We start from the raw sequence: 22,557 nt of genomic DNA on the forward strand, positions 1-22,557 counted from the left end.
AGTGCACCATCCTGCATCCATCTGGCTGCTGGGAGAGCTGGAGGCATGCCTGGTGCTCCACTGCAGTCAGGTCTAGAGGAGGCCCCCTGCTCCACCCGTTTTTTGTACCCATGTGAATTGGCAGTTGAGAAGTTCTCCCCCAGGCCTGACCCTCCTGTCCCCTTCAGTGAAGCCCTTTATGTTAGCCTTGCTAAGGTCTGCTTTAATCTTGAAATTGACTCTTGGAAGGGCAGGATATTCTTTTTTTAAAAAAAAATTATTTTAATTTATAAAATGGAAACACTAACAAGACCATAGGGTAAGAGGGATACAATTCCCACCACCAGAACTCCATATCCCATCCCCTCCCCTGATAGCTTTCCTATTCTTTATCCCTCTGGGAATATGGACCCAGGGACATTATGGGGTGCAGAAGGTAGAAGGTCTGGTTTCTGTAATTGCTTCCCTGCTGAACATGAGCATTGGCAGGTCAGTTCATACTCCCAGCCTCTCTCTCTTTCCCTAGTGGGGTAGGGCTCTGAGGAAGCAGACAGAACTCCAGGACACATTGGTAGGATCATCTGTCCAGGAAAGTCCTGTTGGCATCATGGTAGCATCTGGAACCTGGTGGCTGAAGAAGAGTTAACATATAAAGCCGTACAAATTCAAATTGTTGATTATTCATGAACCTAAAGGCTGGGATATTGCAGATGAAAATTTGGGGTCTTCATTTTGAAAATAGTTAGTAGGTCTATTTTAGGTATATTCCAAAGGGCCCATAACTTTATTAGTTTTTGCCTGAGCCTGACATCTGATATGCAGGTGGACCCAGGTTACTGTCTGGGGAGATGATGTCATGGCTGGAAAAGGGGCTAGAAAGCTGGATCATGGAAGAGAGTAGCTCCCAAATATGGGAAAAGTGTATAAATATTGTTGACTGTAATCCCCATCGATTTGATCTGGGGCCTATATTCAGCATAGGAGCCTATGTAACCTCTACATCCCTGTAGGTCTGAACTTGCATTCTGTGGTCATCAGTAGGAACATTCTGAGTTGCACCAATTTCAGGACCCATCTTCTTCAGGTGGTAGATAGAGTATGTTGTCCAACCCCCCTTTGGAGGATGGAACATTCTCTACCATGTTGATCCACATTGAGGGCAAGATCCTATGGGGGCCCCCAGAGGGGTCCATTATGTTGTTCCTGATGGAGATGACCAGTGGTAATGGGGAGAGGGATCTATTCGAGGTCTAGGCTCATCGTGTTTGTGTGGGAATCCCAGGACTCCCCAACTAGGGCCCTAGTGGAGGGCAGGATATTCTTAACTTACTACCACTTGAGGTCTGATTCCAAGTTTGCCCAATACTGACTAAATTTGGGCAAGTTTCTGGAACTTTGTTTTGGGGGGAAATTTTATGTATATATATTCACTTCTATGAGACAGCAGAACATTGCACATGGTGGTGCTAGGGGTTGAACCTGATTGATACTCTGGACCCTCATGCAACATGCAAACCTGTTATACCCCACCCGCTCATTTTTAAACCTACTATCTGGTTTTCACCAGGGATGATTATTTTTGCCGGTAAGCTGGAGTGTGATAGTTGAGATGAAAGGACTAAATTGCCCAGCACTGGATCAAGCATGTAGCGGGTGCTCTAATTGATGAGTTCCAGTCTCTGAGTAAACCCGCACTCCTGACTCAGGTGAGAACTCTTCTTCCAACAGAAACACAGGGGAGCAGATTGGGTGGGAGGGTGGAGTGGGTGGGGGCGTTGAAGGGGTTAGAGGGGAGCTCTGTGAGATCTTGGGGTGCCCTGGACAAAGGACCCAGTAATGTGGCCAGCCTTGACCCCACATCCTGCTGGCAGGATGGGTGGACCTGAAGGTGTCTGGGGGCGGTCAGTCCAGGCCCTCAGCTGCAAACCTGTGAGGACTCCCTGGGTGGAAGTCACCTACCCTATACTCAGGAGGTCTTCTGTCACCCACCCTATGCTCAGGGAGAGAGTGGGATGTCCTCAGAATGAGGCAGGGACGGGTTTCCTGGGAGGAGGCAGGAGCCATCGTGTCGCCGCCCAGTGCGCTTGTGTCAACCCTCGGGGACAGAGTACCCGGAGAGGGTAGCGAGCGGCCGAGGATCCGCAGCCGACCTGCGACTCCAGACCCGGCGGGCGGTGGGCGTGTCCCGCCGAGGCCCCGCCCCTCCTCGCGTCACGTGGGGCGGGCGGAAGCGCCGGGCCGGGTGGGCGCGCCCCGCCTCAGCCCCGAGTTGGCGGCTGCGGCGCGAGTCTGGAGGCGACGGGACGCGGGGGTCCCCGCGCGGAGTGTCGGCTGCGAATAGGTCAGTGCGGCCGGCAGGGCCCGCGCCCGAGGGCCCTGCGCCAGGTGCGGCCGGAATCCCCCCATCCTGCAGAAGGGAACGCCGAGGCCGCAGGCCCCTCGCGACTTCCGCGGGCGCCCCTCGCTGCCGAGCGTGGGAGCCGGGGCGCCCCGTGAGGGTGCGCGGTCGGGCCGGAGAGGACGGGGGCGCACCTCAGGGACAGGTGCGGGGCAGAAAGCTCCGGGGGTGCGGAGCCGCGGGTCCTAAGGCGCCCCGCTTTTCTGTGGAAAGGCGGCTCGCACCCCCGTGCGCCCCCTGAGACGAGTGACCTGAGGAGGCCGCGCCCCTGTGCCCTGGACCCGGGGCTCTGTTGACCTTGGGCCGACAACTTCCGGCGTCCGTGCCAACATCCTCGCCGGCAAATGGGGGCACGGCCTCCCAGGAGCCCCCACCTGGCCCACTTGCCGGCAGGGGCAGGAGGAGGAGCGCGCTGAATGGGGTCACGGGTGGGGCGGTGGAGCTGAGGTGGCGCGCAGCCTGGCTGATGGGAGAACTTTCCCCGTTCGCCTTCCCTCCCTAAAAGCTCCGAAGCGCCCCTGAGCCCCAGGCTGGGGGAGGGGGTGCTACAGGGCCCTTCCGGGGAGCTCAGGGACAGTATCTGGCGCTCGCCCGCCCGTGGAGAAGACCCAGCCCGCCTTTCCGCCCCCCAGCACCCCCGTACAGGCCGGCGGAGCTGCCTAGTCAGGAAAGCAGGTGCCGACTGGTGAGGGTGGGATTAGGGGCCGGGGCTGTTCTGGTAGGAACCCACCAGAGGAGGGCGGTGTGTGTGCAGGTGTGAACTTGTGTGTGTGAGACCTGCCACGGGGAGAGAGCTGGCGGGAGAGGGTGTGGAGGGAGCTCACCCCCAGCCCTGTGCTGCTTGGGGTCTGCCCAGCCAGATGGACAGATGGACGCTGCCTCCTCGTTGGGTGGTTGCTCCCCGGAATAGGGTCTGAGTGGAGGGGGGCAGTGCTCAGCAGGGTCACCACAGCCCTCCCGGCTCAGCCCCGCCCCCACCACCCTGGTTCCTCCCCGTGCAGACCTCCTCAGGCCTTTGCCCCCCACCCACACGCAGGTGGCTTGCTGCTCCCTCCCGCCTGCCTCGCACTGTGTAATAGGGTCTTGGGGTAGCATGGAGCCATGAGGGTGACCCGAAGCTGGGGAAGTCCCCGGCAGCCACCAAGCACTGACTCAAGCCCCCAGACTTCTCAGAGCCTCCACTTCTCCATCTGCCGGGTAGGGTGACCAGCTCTGGCTCCATGCTCCAGAGGCAAACCATGCTGAGGTGAGAGGGCCGGTTGGAGGCCCAGTGGTACATGTTTGGATGCAGGAAAGGGAGAACTGGGCAGAAGAGATCAGGACAGATGGGGAAGGGGCCTCTGAGAGCCTTCGGCTGGCCGGCAGTGGACTAGCCCAGTGCTTAGCCTTGGACATTGGCTAGAGAAAGGGGAGTCCCCTCCATCCTCTGGGGCCGTCTCCCCTCCCCACCCTACTCTCCCTTTGGCCAAGCTCAAAGCCAGCCGGCTGATGCCCAAACAAGTAGCCTCTGTTCCCGAGATGGGGGGAGGGGAGGCAGGTCCTGGGCTGCAGGCCCGTCTGTCCAGCGCTGACCCTGGCCCCCTGCCTTTCACTCTGGGTCTTAACCCTTGGTACCCTAGAATGGTGCCTGGGCTACATAAAGCGTGGCACCCCTTCCCACCGGCTGCCCCTGCCACCCCATAATTTAGGGTTCCCAGGGCTCTGCAGTAGAGAGGGAAGGGGACTCAGTGGGCGGGAGACTGGAGTAGATAAGACCAGATTGTCTGAGACCACTTGACCCTGAATTTTCTCACAGAGATGAGAGCAACAGCCAGAGGTGGGATCAGGACACACAGTGAGCCTCGGTGGGAGTCAGGGCTGGGCCTGACACCAAGTCTGGATCTTTTGGGGGACATGAGAAGGAAAGAAAGGGAAGGAGCTGTCCTGGAATCGAATATCTGCGTTAATGCCTGACACTACACTTTACTTGGATGTGAAAATGGGGCTTAGAGTATGTGTGATTTCACCACTCCAGGTCACTTTTTCATTCTTTTAGAGAAAGAGAAGGGGCGTGGGGAATGCCACAGCACTAGAGCTTACTTTGTTGCCATGCACCTCCCTTGTAGTGCTGGGACTCGAACCTGGGCTGCATACATGGCAGTGAAGGTGTCCTACCTGCTGAGCAATCTCCCTCACCCTACACACTGTTTTCTAAAGATTTATTTATGATCAAGTAAAGACAGAGGTGGGGAGAGAGAGAGAAAGAAAGAGAAAAACAATGAAAATCAGGACTGTACTCTCACACACTCAGTGTCCTGGATTAAACTCAGGACCTCGTATCTGAGAGTCTAACACTCTACCCACTGCACCACCTCCTAGGTGATCCCTCTTGTCCTTCCTTCTTGTGGAATTTACACTGTTCCGTGAGACAATAATCCCACCCTGTAACATGGGGGAAGAAGCTGAGGGAACCCTCCGCTCAGCTTCAGTGCAGGCAGTTCAGTGAGTGCTGATCTGATCAGTTGCGTCCTCCAGCAGGGTGGACGAGGAGACTGGGCAGAGAGGCAGGGAGGGAGCTGCTCTAAGACCGCAGCACACCCTGTGGAGAGGATGCTGAGACCCAGGTGCTTGCCTCCCCCTGCCTGCCCTTACCCCTTGAACTGAACCCCGCATCAGTCAGGCTCAGAGGGGATGTCCCCTGGGAGGTGGCTCAGACAGTCTGGAAAGTGACCCCTCCCTCAGAGCAGAGTTCAGTCCCTGGGATGACTGCTGCCACCCCACCATCGCTCTCAGTTTGGCTGAACCCAGCCCTTCCAGAGCCCCGCATACCGCATACCAGGGCCCCTCACACTTAGGAAGGGGTTTTGCATTAAGTGTGGTCCCTCCAGAGGTGTGAGCGGCAGGAGGGCTCCTCATAGTCCCGCCCCCCCCCCAAGTATACCTCACACAAAGCTCAGGGTCTGCCCTGACTCAGCACAGTCCCCAGCCCACCAGAGAAAACCTCTTCCTTTTTAACCCCTTCCTGACCAGGCACCAGCCCGTGCTTTCTAACCAGGGACCTGAGAGGACAGGTCCAGTCCACTGAGGAGATGACCCTGTGCTAGGGACAGGGACACCTTGGGATGGGAGGAGGCAGTACATGGTTTCCCTCTTGTCCTTCCTTCTTGTGGAATTTCTCTGTCTTATCTGTTGGCCCAAAGTTCAGAAGGGCAGGTCCTGTCTCGTGATCAGGATATCTAGACCAGTGGGACAGCCAGATGGCAGGATGGTGAGCATGGACCTGAGTGACCAGTTCATAACGAAGTCACTGCCATGTCCTGCAAGCTTGCTGTATCACAGACACTGTGCTGGGGCCAGGCGATGCACACCTGGTTAAGTGCACATATAACAGACACTGTACTAAGCATTTGTTACTTTGAAAAAATTTAAAGATTTTTATTTGTTGGGCAGAGGAGATAACATAATGGATATGCAGAGAGACTCTTATGCCTAAGACACCAGAGTCCTAGGTTCAATCCCCCACACCATCATAAGCCAGAGCTGTGTACTGCTCTGGCAGATAAATAAATAAATAAATAAAATAGTAGAGAGATTTCAGTGGGGAGTGAGAGTGAATTAGAGCATCACTCTGGTACATGCGCTGCTAGGGATCAAGCCCAGGACTTCCAACACTTTATCCATTGTGCTACCTCCCAGGCCACTGTGCTAGGCATTTAGTCTACTGCTGTCACTGGACCCTCACAGTGGCCCTGTGGGGTGAGCACCACTCCTATTTTCCAGCTGGGGACACAGAGGCCCAGAAGGACTGAAAGATTAGCCCTTGATCATTTGTTTCACAGAACAGCCTGGGGTCTGAGTTTCTCTGCTTAACATTGAGGACCCTGAGCACTGGGCTACCCTGCCCTACCCCAAGGACTCCTTGCTGGGAGCAGGCAAGGAGCTGGTCAAGTGACATTACTGTGTCCAGCTGACTGTGTTGACTGCTGTCAGGGATGTCACCCCTTTGACCTCTGCTCAGGACAGTAGTGCTCCAGCCCTCATCTTGCAGGGACACTGGGATCAGCACAGGTAAAGTGACTTGTCTGCCATCAACCTTGGGTGGGGAGAGCCAGGGTGGCACCAGGCAGGGACTTTGGAGCCTGTGTCCCACCTCTCTGCCCCAAGCTTCTTTGGATACTTTGCCTTGTCATGGAGTCCAGTTTCTCGAGGAGCCTGGGCTCAGGCCGAGCAGGGGCCAGTGACCCAAGGAACAATCTGGGAAACTCCAGAGCCTGGGGGGTCAGGAAGCAGAGGCCTAGAATGGTGCTCAGGGCCAGAGGGAGCAGGGGAGGCCAGTAAGTGGAAGGAGGCCTGTGGCTTGGGGGGGAAGGGGCTTCACAGGGGACACAGGAGGCCTGTGGCTTGTGAGGGGGGCTTCACAGGGGACACAGGAGGCCTGTGGCTTGTGAGGGGGGCTTCACAGGGGACACAGGAGGCCTGTGGCTTGTGAGGGGGGCTTCACAGGGGACACAGGGCAGCTGGGCTGGGGACCTTCGAGTTTCACAGCCTCCCCAGATCTTCCCATGTCCATCTGGGCCTGGCTGGTGCCCTTACATGGGTGTGATCTGTGTTCATTGTCCAGGGGTTGAGGTGGGGCTTCTGGCTCTGCACGCCTTGCTAGGAGCCCTGTGGGTCTGGTCTGCATTCCAGTCAGGTTTGCTCCTGGCGGCTGCCCTGTCCTCTCATGAGGAGCCTGTGAAGGCAACAGCAGCATGGGGAAGTCGGGTGGGGTATCAGAGCTCAGCCAAGGGTCTGCCTCCCACCCAGCTGGGGTGCCTCCTCGGATGTGAAGACAGAAATGCTAAGCCAGGGAGACTGAATTTGGGAAGCCTCTCAGTCTGGAGCTTCTCTTCCAGTTTCTGTTCCAGGACCAAGAACAGACTCACTCCTCACTTCTCCCACCGGTGGCCTGGAAACCCACATTTTTGGGTGGGGGCTGGCCTAGAACCCACTTGTCAGTGGGGGTTTACTGCAGCCTGGCTGAGCTCTCCTCTTCTGTTGGCTTGTCCGAGCAACAGGCTATGGGAGGTGGGGTGTCATGCTGGGCATTCAACTCGGAACGTGCCCCTGTGTGTGATCTGACTGCTGCCTTGGGAGGGGCCCTGAAGCAAGTGGTTCCTGAGTGCCAGAGAGCAAGCAGGCGGTTGGGGGCTGTGAATGCTGGGTAAGGCAGGGTGCTCTGGTGGGTGGGAGGGGAGAGTTGTAACTGGGGGGCTTGGCTGGGAGGCTGGTGGTTAGGTTGTGATTAGAGCTTGCCCACTGACTGCATCCTGGCATGGCACTGCTTCCCTGGGCTACTTGTGATTCTCTATGTGTAAAGCTGGGGGCTGCTCATTCAGCCAGCAGGTACTTTCATGTGCCAGCCTGGCTGGCGGCTGGGGACCCTTGCCTTTGGGGAACCCCCAGCCACGGCTGGGGTGAGAGAGAGAGTGAGTGTGTATGACAGTCACATGTGGCAACGTCCTGTGTGACGAGGGCAGTGAGTAGGGGTTGCATCCTGGGGCAGATGTGGTGATGGAGCAGATGGTTCAGCAGAGGTAGCATCTGAGCAGAGTCCAGGAGGGAAAGTTCCCGGGGTAGGAGTGGAGGAAGTGAGAAGCAGAGGGCTGCTGGCAGGAGCCACAGGGTGGAGCCCCTTTCAGCCCCGTGGAGAGGAGGGCCAGCACCTTCCTCTAGCCCAAGGCTGAGGTGCTTGACCCAAAGACTCCAGTGGCCTGAGGTACTTCTGGCCTTCCCTGGTGGATAGTTTGGGGTCTGAGAGTTGACGCTTCCCATGTGTGGGCGAGGGCTCTCCCTCCCTACCCCCCCAGTGTTTATCTGCCCTGCACAGCAGGAAGTGGCTGGGGCAGCCCCAAGGTGCAGAGCAGGCGCAGGCCCAGCCACAGAGGGTGCCAGATCTGGCATGGGAGCCCTGCCCTGCCCCGCCTGTGCCCTTCTGTCCTTCTATCCCACATTTATTTTTATTTTTGCCACCAAGGTTATCACTGAACTTGCTACCAGCACGACAAACCTGCTTCTCCCAGAGACCATAGTTTTCCTTTTTCTTTTCTTTTTTCCTTTGTCTCCTTCCTCTCTTTTCCTTTTAGATAGAGACAGAGAAATTGAGAGGCAAGGGGGAGATAGAGAGGGAGAAAGAGTGGTCCAGGAGGTAGCACAGTGGATAAAGCCTTCGACTCTTGAGCATGACGTCCTGAGTTCAATCCCCAGCAGCACATGTACCAGAGCGATGTCTGGTTCTTTCTCTCTGTCCTCCTGTCTTCTTCATGAATAAATAAGTAAAATCTTTAAAAAAAGAGGGGGGGGGAAGAGACCCCTGCAGCCCTGCTCCACTGCTTGTGAAGCCCCCCATCCCTGCAGGTGGGACTGGGGGCTTGAGCCCAAGTCCTTGTACATGGTAATGTGTGCCCTCTACCAGGTGCACCACCACCCGGCCCTAATCCTGCACTTCTTGATGGAGCATCTGCTGGCTATGTCTGGCCACGGGGTGAGTGAAGGAGCTAGTGCCCCCCTCAGTGGAGTGTGTGTATCAGCCAGTGTGAGTGCTTGGATCGTCCTTCTTGTGGTGCATCCCGTGAGTACCCATTCATTGGGGAAACTGACGATCCTTCCTAGCCGACTGAATCCACATGGATCCCAGTCACTTTCAAAGCCAGCAACAAGCAGCTCCTGACAGCTTTCAACCTGATGCTGTTGACTGGCTACGGAAGAAGGGCAAACGCTAGAAGAAGAAGTGTGAGTGCTCAACAGGGGTGGGGAAGGCAGCAGAGAGCCGGGCACTTTGAGGAGATGGCGTGGTCAGGGTAGGAAGGCCAGCGTGTGCAAGGTGCTGCTGTAGCTTGCAGAATGAGGGAGCTCCAGGCCCACCCAGCTCTAAGGAGGTAGCATGGGGAGGGTGGGGGCTAGCACAGCTGAGTCCGGAGCTGTTTGGGAGCCCTGCATTTATTCTTGCAAGCCTGCCGGGTGCAGCTGTCGTGATCCCCTGAGACTAAGACTCTGGCTACATGAGCCTGCCAATCTCATCCTTCTCTGCCTCCTGCCTGACGCTGAGGAGCCCATCGCAGAAGAGGGCTGGGCAGACCTGGGTCCATTTTTGCCTGTGTGAGCAGTCTTCAGCCTGCCTCCCACCACCCCTGGCTCTTTCTTCTCTTCCTGCAAAGTGGGCTGTACCCCTCCTGTCCTCCACACAGGTGCGCAGCATGTTGTAGGCAGGTTCAGCTGAGAGGACTCTGTGGTCTGGTGACTGGTGAGACACTGGGGGAGCCTGCGGTCACCTACCGGTTGGAGGCCAGAGCCTGTGCAGTGGCTGGTCCCTGTCCCACGTCACCTGATCACCTCACCTCAGCAGCAAAGGCAGCTCTTGGCTTTTCCATTCCAGTTCCCCACCCCCAGCCCCCAGAAGAGGCAGGCCCAGGTTCCTGTTCTCCCAGACTTGCTTCAGGGGGGGACCCCAGGAGCCCCACTAGGCCTCTCTTACATGGTGAATGAGCCTGTCAGAGCTAGGGTAGCCCTCAGCCCCTCTGGTATGAGGGTTGGAGGGCAAGAGGGGCAGCAAAATGAGCACATCTGTGTGGTGTGTCCACTCCCACAGCCTGTGAGTCTGTGGCCAGCTCTGTCATTCCCACCCCCTGTGGTCAGCTGGCCTCTTCCTGTTTCTGTCTCATTTTCAGTGTTGGCCCCCCCAACCCCCACACGGGGGCCAGCGGTCACAGAAGGCTCTTCTGGAGTCATACTGTGGTACCCTGGCACCCACACCCCTGGCTGCACCTTTGGGGGGAGGGGACTGGAGAGGGGCTCCCTGCTCTGCTCTGGAGGCAGGGCTTCTGGTGGGTTTACCTGGGTCATTCCAGTTAAGGGGGCGGGCCCCAAGCTGAAGCCTAGGGCTACAGGGTACAGAGTGGGGAAGCAGGCATGTGGTAGGGTTGTGCGGGTTTTGGGGTAGTACCCTAGGAGTGATTAGAAAGTGGGCTTGAGGGTGCCCTGGACACATATGGAGGTACTGGAGGAGGTCCCCAGGGGGTCTGCCCACTCTCAGTGGAGATGGAGAATAGGGGACCTGCCCCCAGTTTGGTAACAGGAAGCTGTTAAGAGGGCAGAGGAGGGCATGTAGAGTGACTCATTAAGAGGTGAGGACACAAAATAGGACTAGGGGACTAGTATATCAGACTTTCTGGCAAGACCCCCGAACCAAACCATTTAACCTGAGCTCTGTGGCTTTGTCGTGAGGTCCTTTAGCCAGTCACTGCGTATTTACACCTCTCTCCAGTCTGACCCTCTGCAGGAAGGGGCCAGGGCATGAAGGGGGTCCTGGTTGAGGTTTGAGGGGATGTGGGTGAGAGTTAGGGCCTGGGTGAGGATCGCAGTGTCAGGGCAGCCGACTGCAGGACCCTAGTCTTATGTTTACTTATGGTCCTCAGGCCGTTTCCTGTTTGAGAGTCCCTGGGCTGCGCTCTGCTGCAGACCTGGGTCCCTGATGAGGGGACTTTGATTGTGTCCTAGACCACCAGGAGGACACAGCTGGGAGTAGGGGGGAGCCCTGAGCCTTGATCTCTCTCACGTGCCTGTCCAGATAGTCTCAGAAGCCAGCAGTTTTGCTTCTAACTGTTCTCCTAGTAGTTTACTCACACTGTATTCAAAGTCATATAAGCTACTTTACGCTCGTGATTTTGGGAAACAGACTGGGACAGACTCAACCCCAGTGGACTCAAAAGTAGCATAGTTTTTTAAATTTTCCTTCAGATTATAAAAATGCTATGAAACTAAACACTTCAGTGGTATAGACATGAAAATTGAAGAAAGAGACCCTCCTTGAAGTGGGCGGGGGGAGAAATTGAGGTCAGGGCTGAAATTGTGGTCGAAGATGTTCAGTTTCTTACTTCTTAATGTCTCTTGGCCATTCATAAAGCTGACATCCTGTTTTGTTCTATTTATTTGTTTCTTTCTGATAGAGACAGTGAGGCAGAGAGTGAGTGAGTGTAAAAGAGACCAGAGCACAGACGCTTCCTTCAGAGCTGTGGAAGCTGGGCTCAAGCACATGGCCGAGCAGCATGACATCCAAGCGAGCTACTTTACCAGCCTCTGTCATGTTTTATTTTCAAGGTTCATTTATTTATTTGACAGGACAGAAAGAAACTGAGAAGAGCGTGGGAGATAGAGAAAGACATCTGCGGCACTGGTTTACCTGCTAGTGAAGCTTCCACCCTGCTGGCAGGGACTGGGGGCTTGAACACCCAGTCCTTGCACATGCTGATGTGTGTGTGGTCAGTCAGCTGTGCCACAGCCCCTGGATTTTATTTATTTATTTTCTCTCCTTTTCTCCCCCCTCTTGTTGCCCTTGTTCTTTTATTGTTGTAGTTGTTGTTATTGATGTCGCCATTATTAGATAGGACAGAGAGAAATGGAGAGAGGAGGGGAAGACAGAAAGGGGGAGAGAAAGATAGACACTTGCAGATCTGCTTCACCACCTGTAAAGCAACCCCCCTGCAGGTGGGGAGCAGGGGGCTCGAACTGGGATCTTTATGCTGGTCCTTGGCGCTTTGCGCCATGTGTGCTTAACCGGCTGTGCTACCACCTGACTCCCTGGATTTTTTTTTTTCCCTCCAGGGTTATTGCTGGGCTCGGTGCCTGCAACATGAATCCACTGCTCCTGGAGGCCATTTTCCCCCCTTTGTTGCCCTTGTTGTTGTAGCCTCATTGTGGTTATTATTGCCATTGTTGATGTTGTTCATTGTTGGGTAGGACAGAGAGAAATGGAAAGAGGAGGGGAAGACAGAGAGGGGGAGAGAAAGACACCTGCAGACCTGCTTCACCGCCTGTGAAGCGACTCCCCTGCAGGTGGGGAGCCAGGGGCTCGAACCGGGATCCTTACGCCGGTCCTTGTGCTTTGCGCCACATGCGCTTAACCCACTGCGCCACCACCCGACCCCTGACTCCCTGGATTTTATTTTATTTTTATTTTTTAAGACTAACTTTAAAAATATTTTATTTATTAATGAGAAACATAGGAGGAGAGAGAAAGAACCAGGCATCACGCTGGTACATGTGCTGCTGGGGATTGAACTCAGGACCTCATGCTTGAGAGTCCAGTGCTTTATCCACTGCACCAGCTCCTGGAGCACGGATTTTATTTTTAAAGAGTTGTTATGTGACAGAGCAAAACCCTGGGGACAGAAGGCGGGCCTCAGGCTCTGAGTGTGTACTCTGTGGGCTTGGCTGCCCCTCCTCTGCTGGCTTCACATTTTGGTAGGATGTTGCTGAGGGGCTGGGCCAGGAGGGTGTTAGACCCCCTGCTTTTCCCGGTGTCTTGAATGCTTGTGCACTGCCCCCGGGACTGGGCAGATAGGGCGTCACCCTGCTGCCCTCTCATTCTCTTTGCTGAGTTGTGTGCCCTTGGGGCTCCTGAAGGAAGAGACATCTGTGAAAACTTGTTCAGAGGCCCCACTTTCCCCCAAACTGGAGGTAGCCCCACTTTGCCAGGAGGGAAGCTGGTGATTCCAGTGTGAGATGTGGAGCTCCCACAAAGCAGGGGGGATGGAGGGGCTAGTTTAGAGTCCTGCAGGGGGTAAAGGCCAGAGGTGTGGTGGTCAGTGTGGGGAATGCAGGAATTCCAGGGTGCTGACGGTCGGTCCCTGAGTCAGACCTGCCCAAGGTAGTGTCACTTTAGAGCAATGACAAGCAAGAGACAAGGAAGTGTGGCCGCTAGTGTACATATGATGACGTGTCCAGTCATCTGGGTGACAGCAGTGGACAGCTCTGTTTCCTGGAGGGAAGAAGGGAAGCTGGGCAGGAAGTGCGTGTAGGCAGGGGGTGGGTTAGCTGGAGAGTATAGGCCTTGCAGGAGTGAGGCCCTGGGTTCTGAGCCCACAGGGCATAAAACAAGAAAGAAGATCACAAAGTAGAGCTATGAATGACAGAGTTGCAGGTGTGTGTGTGTGTGTGTGTGTGTGTGTGTGTGAATTAAAGAATGACTACCTCTGCCATTCTTTGGAATGGAACCCAGAATTGCCTTATGTCCTGTGAAGGGGGCATGGAGCCTTGGACTTGCTAGTCTCCCAGCACCTCGCAGGGTGGCTGCAGAGGTTCTTCTTGGGCACTGTTGATGCAGCCCTCACTGCTCTGGGGTTGCCTCTCATGAGCCCCACTTCTTCTGGGGACTCCTGAAAACAGACCACACCATAGATGGATGGGGACAGAAGCCCAGCACCAGAGTGAGTGACAGGGCAGAGCCTCAGGGCCTGGTACGACGTCGGAAACCCCACATGCCTCCTCAGGCCCTATTTGTAGTGGCCACCAGTCTGATTCTGGGGCAGGATCAGCAGCGGGCACAGGCTCAGCGGCCTGCAGAGGGCGGCGCTCTTGCTTTGGGCCTGGGAACCCAGCCCCCACCTAGTTCCTTCTGTCTGGGGGAAGTTCTTCCAGAGCCTTGCAACTTCACAGCACAGAAAGGAGTCCCAGGCACGGGCAGGAGGGCAGCCAAGGAGACCCTGCCTGGGCATCACTAGGCGAGCCGGCTTGCAGGGGAATAGGATTCCGGGCTGCTGCACCCAGGTAGGGTATTGGTAGGGAGGGTGTGTGTGTGTGTGTGTGTGTGTGTGTGCGCGCGCTCCTGTCTGTCTATCTGTGTGTGACAGGTCTGCTGGGAGGGGAGGGAGGCAGTGTCCCCAGGGTACAAGGTGTCTTTGTGGTGGAAGTGGGGTGTGCTGTCCATGAATCTGACAGTGGTTGCTTTCCTGTGTGTGGGAGCTTAGAGGGGTTTCCTGAGGTTGCTGCTGGGGTCTTTGTGGGGGCCATGGCAGGGCTGTGTTGGGCAGGAGGGGGTAGGTGTGGAAAAGCCCAACCCTCAGGTGTAGACCCCAGCCCCAGCCCTTGAACACAAGGCAGTGCTCTGCACAGGGGTCTGAGGATGCCATCTGGGAGGCGTCCTAGGAGGGGGTCAGGAGCGCTGGCCCAGTCTGACTCACTCATGCAAATCTGGAATAGAGGAGGCCCACACCCTTGCTGGCTGTGTGTGCTGGGGCTGGGGAGGGCTGGTCCCTGACCTCTGCTTTCACATCCCCTGTTCCTGCTCACCCCAGCATCCTGCCATCTCTGCCGTCTGGGCCCTTTCTCACAGAGGCTGGCACACTAAGGACCCTTTGCTCAGGAGAACGGCAACCTCCCAACCCTCAAAGTCTGTCTCAGGACAGGCAGGCACAGCCCCTGCAGTCCCCCCTTGGCACTCTTCCAGTGATCCAGGCAAGGTGCCACCTTCACAGAGCGAGATAGACGTCTACATCTGAAGATGGTGACAGGAACAGGCCCGGGGGAAATGAAGCAGGAGTGTGTCCCTCTGGGCTAAAGCTCTGGGCCAGTGAAATAGTTGTCACTAGTCAGCTGTGGGCAGAGACGGCAGGAAGGAGCTGCTGGCCTGGCTAGGGCAGGAGCTATCCATGGGGGCGGAAGTGGTCCTTTGAGGACAGCAGCTTTGGCTCTAGCAAGAGGGGGCTCCGATCAGACAGGGGCCAACTGGCAAGGATGAGTCTAAGCTAAGGTTTTATTAAGGTTGAGAGGCAGACAGGAAGACACCACGGCACCAAAGCTTCTTCCAGTATTGTAAATCATATTGGTTTATAGGGGACTCAAACCTGGGTCTCAGGTATGGGAGAACAGGTACCCTTCCAGGTGAGCTATTTCTTCAGCCTTAAAAGTTATCCCCCCACCCCCTCTCTTAGCTCAGGTTTATGGTGGAGCTGGGAATTGAACCTGGGCCCTCAGAACCTCACGTATGAGAGTCTTCTGCATCACCACTGTGCTCTCCCAGACCCTTGGCTGGCCAGGATTAGAGTTTTCTGACACCAGTTATTTCTGGACTGAGTGGACTCTACTGAGGAGAGTTGGATGTGGGGGTGGGAGGGAGGATAAGGCTCTCAGGATACCCCAGACCAGATTGGCCATTGGGTGGAGATGGTCCCCCACAAATGGAGCAGCTAGAGACAGAGCAGGAGCAGTGCTGATCTTCCCAGCTCAGCCCCTGCCACCTAGTACCTGAGGATCTCTTGGTTTTCTGGAGGAGGCAGCCAGGACTCAGTACCAGGAGATGGGGAGACAGGATTCACTTACTCATTGTCAGCAGTCAGTTTGGAGGGGCTCCCTGTGCTAAGCAGCTGCCTCGTGCAAAAACTGAACTGGAGGGAGTTGTGGAGAGGCTTGGGGTATGTCACAGACCACTTGGGCAAGTCACTTCCTCCCAGTTTCTTCATCTGTAATCGGCAGGTCTGGATCAGGTCAAATGACGGTCAGGAGTTGGACTTGAGGGCAGTGGGAGCCATGGAAGGGCTTTGAGTAGGGGTAGGACTATGGTTGGCCCAGCTAAGAGGTTAGAGGGAAAGGGGGGAAGAAGCAGGGGCAAGGTGGGGGTGATGGGCTATTGCATCTTGAGCTGGGTGCCCGGGGTGGGGTAGGAGAGGAAGCCCCCCCCCCACTTGTGGCCATGCTATTGCAATAGGCTGTCACTCCTCTTGCAGGGCCATTTCCCTGGGGGTGGCTTGGGTGTTGGGGGGACTCACTGATGGGGTGAAGGTGGTGGTGGGAGTGGAGGGCTCAGGAAGCTTAGCAGTTATGAGAAAGGGTATATGTAAGTATTTAAAAAAAAATCAGAATTGGGTCTAGGAGATAGCTTCCTCAGTAGACTACATGCCTCACTGTGTGCGAGACCTTGGGTTCGAGCCCCAGCACCATGTGAGTACTGTGAACAGCACCAGGGAGCTCCGTGGGTGGTGGAATGTTGCTGTCTTCTCTCTCTTTCCTAGAAGAAACATGGAATGAAACATCAGAACTGGCAGGCCCCTCGGTGGTGGTATTTCTCATGTGAGACCTGGGCTCATTCTCTGTCTGGTGCTAAATAAACACAAAAAACTTGTGTGGCCCAGGAGGTGGCACAGTGGAGGAAGTGCTGCTCCCCCAAGGGCGGGGTCTCAAACTCTGTCCCTGGCATTGTATGTACCAGAGTGATGTTCATTCTCTCTCTTTCCCTCTCTCATGTTATTAAATAAAATAAAATAAAAAAATCAATGCATAGGAGTATTCCATGGTAAACAAAATAATATTTTAAACACAAAGGTTCAGTATTGTTGATCCTTTCTTTGCCTCATGCTTCAGTATGGCTTAGCAGAGTGCTGCTTCCAACTTCACTTCTTTTTTCAAAGAGCAGCTTCTTTCAGGAAGCCTTCCGTGACTGGTGAAGGCCCTGTGGACTGTTTTCGTGGTGGGATGGTGTGTGAGAGCAGCAGGTCTGAGTGTCCAGGCTACAGTCTGACTCTAGCTTCTCATATGGGCCTGTCCTGAGGTGTGCAGCTAGGGAGGTCCTGAGTGTCTGGCCCGCCCTGAGGTCTTTAGTGAGTGAGGCCACACTCACTAAAGAGAGGCCCAGCAGGGGACTGGGCCCTTCTCAGGGACAGAAGTGGTTTCCTGTTTCCCAGAGCTGGTCAGTCCAGTAGGGTAGTTGAACCCCTTTGATCAGTCCTGTGGAAACCTCCCCTCAGTGCCTGGCCCTGGCAGCAAGAAGTGCCAGATCTTAGAGGCAGTGAGTGGGGTGGTGGGCAATAGGGGCTGTCCAAGGGGAGGCAGGTGGGTATGCTCTAACAGCCACATAAAAAACATACAGTTGAGGGCTGAGGAGATAGCATAATAGTTATGTAAAAAAAACTCTCATGCTTGAGGCTCCAAAGTCTCAAGTTCAATCCCCTGCACCACCATAAGCCAGAGCTGAGCAGTGCTCTAGCTGGAAATGAATGAGAGGGGAAAGGAAGGGAGGGGAGGGGAGGTGAGAGAAAAGAAGCAGGTGAAGTTAATTGTAACACTACATTTACAAATTTTTTTAATTATCATTTAGAACATTTATAGGGCAGAGAGAAATTGAGAGATGGGGAGAGAGAGAGACCGAGAGAGCAAGAGAGACTGCTTCATGAAATTTCACCCCTTCAGGTGAGGACCAGGGACTTGAACCTGGGTCCTTGCACAGTAACACTGCATTTTATCCAGACATTGGAGCCATTACATTTCAGATGTAATAATATTCCTGTGGATTGTGCTTATTCTCTTCAATAGCATATCCACTGTGTAGTCTATACAGCCGTTTATTATTGGAGCTACATGTGGCCTGGGAAGTGTCACAGGAGATAAAGCACAGGACTCTCAAGCAGAGCTTCACCTGGCGACACACCTACACAGTTCCACTGCTCTAGGTGAACTCTTATTTTTTCAGATGGAGGGTGAGAGGCAGAGAGAGGAGAGACACTATAGCACCGCTTGTGAAACTTGTCCTGTGTAAGTGCTCCCATGTGGTGACTGGGGCTCTGACTTGAGTCCTTGCACATGGTAATGCATGCACTCTACCAGGTAAACTATGTATGCCCTGGCCCCCTTTACTACCCATTTTAGTTATTTGAAGGACCAGGGAGGTGACTCGGGTAAATGCGCATTTTTTCCAAATATTTTTTAAATGTATTTATTTTGGATAGAGACAGAGAGAAGTTGAGAGAGGAGTGGGAGTTAGGTACCTCAAGCACTGTTTCACTGCTTTTGAAGCTTTCCCCCTGCAGGTGGTTGGCCGAGGGCTTGAACTCTGGTCCTTGTGCACTGTAAAGTTTGCACCCTACCAGGTGTGCCACAGCCTGCCCCCAAGAGTACATTTTAAGCTATTTTTTTATACGTGATTAATAATGGTTTACAAGACTGTGAAATGATAGGTTATAATTCCACGCCACATCCATCCACCCACCCACCAAAGTTCTGTGCCCCCGCCCGCCCTCCCAAAGAGAACCATCATAGTTCTTATAAAGTCTTAGAGACAGTTTGCTTCCTATTTTTTTCTTTTTTTTTTTTTTTTTGCTTCCTATTTTTTTTGGCAAGTTCATGTATATCAGTTCTCTAGATTCTACATATGAGTGAAAGCATCAGTAGTTATTGTTCATCTCTTTACTTCTTTTGCTGAAATTAATCATGTCTAGTTCCATCCATTTTGTCCCAAAAGATACAGTGTCATCTTTTTTTATTGCAGAGTGGTCGTCCATGGAATATATATATGCCATAACTTCTGTAGCCAGTGATCTGTTGATGGGCATTTAGGCTGCTTCTACTCTTTGGCTATTGTGAATAATGCAGCTGTGAGCATACAGGTTCTTATGTCTTTTCAAATTAGTATTTGCATGTCCTTTGGATGAATGCTTAAGAGTGGTATTGCTGGATCATAAGGCAACTCCATTTTTTTTTTTGGCAACTCCATTTTTTAAAAAAATATTTACTTATTTATTCCCTTTTGTTGCCCTTGTTGTATTATTGTTGTTGTTACTGATGTCATTGTTGGATAGGATGGAGAGAGGAGGGGAAGACAGAGGGGGAGAGAAAGACACCTGCAGACCTGCTTCACTGCCTGTGAAGTGACTCCCCTGCAGGTGGGGAGCCGGGGGCTCAAACCGGGATCCTTGCGCTTTGCGCCTCGTGCGCTTAATCTGCTGCGCTACTGCCCGACTCCCAGCGACTCCATTTTTATTTGTTTAAGGACTCCCCAGAGAGTCTTCCAAAGGAGCTACACCAGTTTGCATCCCCACCAGCAGTGTGAAAGAATCCCTTTTCGTCACAACTGTGCCAATATTTGTCATTTCCTAATTTGTTGATGTAGTCATTCTTACAGGTGTGAGATGGAATCTCAGTGTAGTTTTAATTTGCCTTTCTCTAATGGAAAGTGAAGTGAAGCATTTCTTCATGTGTCTGTGGGCTGTATGTATCTCTTTAGAAGCTGCTTATTCACTTCTTTGGCCCACTTTTCTTCTGTTGAACTCTACTAGTTCTTCATAGATGTCTGATATCAGTGGCTTGTCAGATGAGTAACATGTAAATATCTCCGCCCAGTTACTGGGTTGCTTCTGATTATAGCTTGCTTCTGATGGGTAGACACTTTTTGTTTGATGTAGTCTCATTTATTTACTCTTATTTTCCTTTCAAATGCTCCTGGGTTGATTCTCCAAATACATCTTTGATGTGAAGGTCCTGCAATGTTTCACTAGTGTTTTCTTCTATATACTTTATTGTTTCTGGTCTAATATTCAGACCTCTGATCCATTTTGACCTGATTTTCACACATGTTGTTAAGTGATGGTCTAGTCTGACTTTTATACAGTTTTTCCAAGGAGTGCACTTTTTTTTTTTTTGAAGTGGTATCTCATTGTTGTCTTTATTTGCATTTCTCTGACCATCAGTGACTTGGAGCATTTTTTCATATGTTTGTTGGCCTTTTGAATTTCTTCAATGGAGGATATTCTATAGGATGCCAAATTTTTTTAGTTTTATTTTTTAAAAAAAATTTTAAATTATATTTATTTATTTATTTGCCTCCAGGGTTATTACCAGGGCTCGGTGCCTGCATCACAAATCCACTGCTTCTGGAGGCCATTTTTTCCCCTTTTGTTACCCTGGTTGTCCTACCATTATTGTGGTCATTATTATCGTTATTTTTTACTTTTTCTTCACTTTTTTTTTTATTGGGGAATTAATGTTTTATGTTCAACAGTAAGTACAATAGTTTGTACATGCATAACATTCCCCAGTTTCCCATATAACAATACAACCCCCACTAGGTCCTCTGAATCCTTCTTGGACCTGTATTCTCCCCACCCACCAACCCCAGAGTCTTTTACTTTGGTGTGATACGCCAGTTCCATTTCAGGTTCGACTTGTGTTTTCTTTTCTGATCTTGTTTTTCAACTTCTGCCTGAGAGTGAGATCATCCCATATTCATCCTTCTGTTTCTGACTTATTTCACTCAACATGATTTTTTCAAGGTCCATCCAAGATCAGCTGAAAACGGTGAAGTCCCCATTTTTAGTAGCTGAGTAGTATTCCATTGTGTATATATACCACAACTTGCTCAGCCACTCATCTGTTGTTGGACACCTGGGTTGCTTCCAGGTTTTGGCTATTACAAATTGTGCTGCCAAGAACATATGTGTACACAGATCTTTTTGGATGGATATGTTGGGTTCCTTAGGATCTATCTCCAGGAGAGGAATTGCAGGATCATAGGGTAGGTCCATTTCTAGCCTTCTGAGAGTTCTCCAGACTGTTCTCCACAGAGGCTGGACCAATTTGCATTCCCACCAGCAGTGTAGGAGGGTTCCTTTGACCCCACACCTCTCCAGCATTTGCTGCTGTTACCTTTTCTAATGTATGACATTCTCACAGGAGTGAAGTGGTATCTCGTTGTTGTCTTTATTTGCATTTCTCTGACAATCAGAGACTTGGAGCATTTTTTCATGTGTTTCTCGGCCTTTTGGATCTCTTCTGTGGTGAATATTCTGTCCATGTCCTCCCCCCATTTTTGGAAGGGGTTATTTGTTGTCTTGTTGTTGAGTTTGGCAAACTCTTTATATATGTTGGTTATTAAACTCTTGTCTGATGTATGGCATGTAAAGATCTTCTCCCATTCTGTGAGGGGTCTCTTGGTTTGGGTAGTGGTTTCTTTTGCTGTGAAGAAGCTTTTTAATTTGATGTAGTCCCATAGGTTTATACTTGCCTTAGTCTTCTTTGTAATTGGATTCGTTTCATTGAAGATGTCTTTAAAATGTATGCAGAAAAGAGTTCTGCCAATATTTTCTTCTAAGTATCTGATAGTTTGTGGTCTAACATCCAAGTCCTTGATCCACTTGGAATTTACTTTTGTATTTGGTGAAATACAGTGGTTCTTCTGCATGTTTCAACCCATTGTTTCCAACACCATTTGTTGAAGAGACTCTGCTTTCCCCATTTAATAGTCTGAGCCCCTTTGTCAAAGATTAGATGTCCATAGGTGTGGCAAGGAGTGCATTTTTTTCTTTTATTGCCACCAGGCTTATTGATGGGGCTCCGTGCTGGCACTATGAATCCACTGCTCTCTCAGCCATTTTTTTCTTTCAATTTTTATTTGATAGGACAGAGAAAAATTGAGAGGGACAAGGAGATAGGGAGAGAGAAAGATAGATACCTGCAGCCCTGCTTCACCACTTGTGAAGCTTTCCCCCCTGCAGGTGGGGAGCAGGGGCTCAAACCTAAGTCCTTGCTCATGGTAATATGTGCCCTTAACTGGGTGTGCCACCACCTGGCTCTCAGGAGTGCTATTTTTTTTTTTTTTTGCAAGCCTGAGACCCCTGGTTCCATTCCTGGCATTGCATATGACTAAGCAGTACTCTGGTCTTTTTCTCTCTCTCGTGCATAAAATAAATAAATAAATATTGCATTGTTGGAAAAGTCATGACACTTTTTTTTTTAAACATAGAAAAATATGTCATTACTTTTCTGACAGCCCAATATTTTCTCTCTCTTCTCTAGTGCTTGTGTAATACCACTGCCCTGGCCAGTGTTTTTCATTCTTCATTTTAGAGAGAGGAGAGACATCAAAGCGCTGCTTCACCATCTATGGTGTTCTCCCTGGTACTGTCTGTGGGACTTGAAATCAGGGCCTCATGCACATTAAGACGGGTGTGTAGTCTATGGAGTGAACATATATGTGTACACACGTGTATATGTTCAATTAATTTTTGATCAGAGCGCCACTTGGCTCTGTCGGAGGCCCTGGAGATTGAACCTATGACTTCTCATACAAGTTCTGTGTGCTATCAGTGTGGTATCTTCCTGACCCTGTAAAGACCTAACTTTTAAAATTTTTTGAGTAGCACAGTCATTTTTTACTTAATTTACTTATTTCATGAAAGAAAGACAGGCTAGAGCAGCACCTCCTAGGCTATAGCACTGCAGCCAACTCTCTCTGAAGTCATTAAAATGTACTTTAAAATATTCATCTTCTTTCAAAAATGTTTATTTATTTTAATGAGAGAGAGGGAGAGACAGAGCACTGCTCAGCTCTGACTTCTGGTGGAGCTGAAACCTCAGAGCGTCAGGTGTAAAAGTTGTTTGGCATAACTATTATGCTAGCTCCTCAGCCCTAACATATTTGTTTTTATAGCATATACCTATTTGAACTCTATTCTGAGTTATAGTTGCAGAGCCTTCCGAACGAGGAAATGAATGCCTGATGGTAAATTCATGATGCTCATAGACCCCCCTGAAACCACCACACGGAGCTCTGTGTTTGCCTGGCCCAGTGGCTGGAATCACAGGGCGTGGAGCCTTCCTGGGGACACCAGCCAGGGAACTTG

General features: G+C 52.0%; 1 protein-coding gene across 5 annotated transcripts in view; it reads left to right on the forward strand.

Annotated features, from left to right (window-relative positions):
* Positions 1-2,188: 2,188 nt before the first annotated feature.
* ARAP1 (ArfGAP with RhoGAP domain, ankyrin repeat and PH domain 1) overlaps positions 2,189-22,557 on the forward strand; it is a 65,393-nt gene continuing 45,024 nt past the window's right edge. For 4 of the 5 annotated variants that reach the window (XM_007527493.3, XM_060176874.1, XM_016190163.2 and 1 more), the window contains exon 1: positions 2,189-2,320. The gene's annotated coding sequence lies outside the window, so the exon portion shown is untranslated. Of the gene's footprint in view, positions 2,321-13,827; positions 13,940-22,557 lie in introns of those variants that run through there. The other variant, XM_060176875.1, reaches the window with a different exon arrangement.

The sequence above is a fragment of the Erinaceus europaeus genome, chromosome 17 (assembly GCF_950295315.1).
Source record: "Erinaceus europaeus chromosome 17, mEriEur2.1, whole genome shotgun sequence".
Classification (NCBI taxonomy): Eukaryota; Metazoa; Chordata; class Mammalia; order Eulipotyphla; family Erinaceidae; genus Erinaceus; species Erinaceus europaeus.